Consider the following 1,372-nt stretch of genomic DNA (forward strand, 5'->3'; position numbering starts at 1 on the left):
GGGGGGCTGAGGGCAGAGGGGGGTCTGTGAGGGAGCACGACGGGGTCTGAGAGGAGCAGGGGAGTCTGAGGGGTCTGTGAGGGAGCACAGGGGGGACTGAGGGCATAGGGGGCTCTGGGGACTCTGTGAGGGAACACACGGGTTGTGAGGGGAGCGGGGATGTCTCTGAGGGAGCACAGCGGGGCTGGGGGGTCTGTGGGGGAGCACTGGGAGATCTCAGGGGAGTAGGGGGATCTGAGGGGTCTGTGAAGGAGCTCGGCGGGGCTGGGGGCTCTGAAGGGGCTCTGAGGGAACACCGGGGCCCAGCTGGAGGGGCCTCTGTGCAAGGGGCCCTGGAGGGGTCCCGATCCCCCCGGCCCAGCCCAGCCCATCCCGCGTGTCCCCCCGGCCGGGCCGGGCCGGGCCGGAACGAGCGACCTGTTGAGCCGCGGCCGCCGCATCCACGCGCGGGCCTTTAATTATTTGTTGTAATTATTTGCGTTTCCCTGGGCGGGAGGCGATGGCGAGCGAGGGGCCGGGCTGGGGGGGAGGCACCGGAGCCCCCTCGGGCAGGGCATGGATGGATCGCGGTGTGGGTTAGGGTGTGGATCTGCCTGTCCTGGTGGGGGACAAACCCCTTGGATGTGACGCTGCAGGGACATCCCCGAGCAGAGCCCCTGGCTGGGGTCGGGGTGGGGGGGGTGGGTTTCACCTGCTGCAGGGTTCACGAGCAACCCGAAAATTAGCGATGAGGGAAAAACCAACATCACAGAGAGGGTTTGCTGGCACAACCCTGAAGTTACAGTCTGTAACTTCCCTTTTTTATGCCATCTCTTCCCCCCCTGACCTCCTCCAGCCCAGCTAATGCCTGTTTCTGTTGTAGGCAGAGGCTTAGCCCTGAAGTTTAAACTCCTTAATCTCTGAACTGCTCGGGGAATGGGGAATTTTCCACTTTTTTTTTTTTTTCAGGTCACAGCTCAGCTGTCAGGAGGGAGAGCTCTTGAGGAGAACTTGAAAGCAAACTCTTGCTCTGCTTCTGTCTCTTGCTGTGGGCTCAGGAATGCTGATCTTACAGAGCTGCCTCTGCTCTGATCTGCAGTACAGTGAGCTCAGCTCCTCCAGAGAAACCTGTGTGAGAGGGACAGGCGAGAGGAAAGGGCAGGAAGCTCTCCAGAGGGAGAGGAAAGGGATCTGAAGTTGGCCAGTACAGATGTTTAGGAAAACCATCTCTGCCAAGGGCCCTGCTGCCGGTGAAAGGCAGGATTCCCTTCTCCAGGTGCTTGGAGCTGCAGAGTGGCCACACTTCCTCGATTTCCATCCCTTTTTTTTTTTTTGTTTGTTTAAAACCCATTTTCTGGTCTGGGAACCTTCTGCCAAGCCCCCAGGGCAGGGG

This window comes from Empidonax traillii, unplaced genomic scaffold, assembly GCF_003031625.1.
Source record: "Empidonax traillii isolate 1590-97213 ecotype Southwest subspecies unplaced genomic scaffold, ASM303162v1 scaffold1914:size93637, whole genome shotgun sequence".
In the NCBI taxonomy this organism is placed as follows: Eukaryota; Metazoa; Chordata; class Aves; order Passeriformes; family Tyrannidae; genus Empidonax; species Empidonax traillii.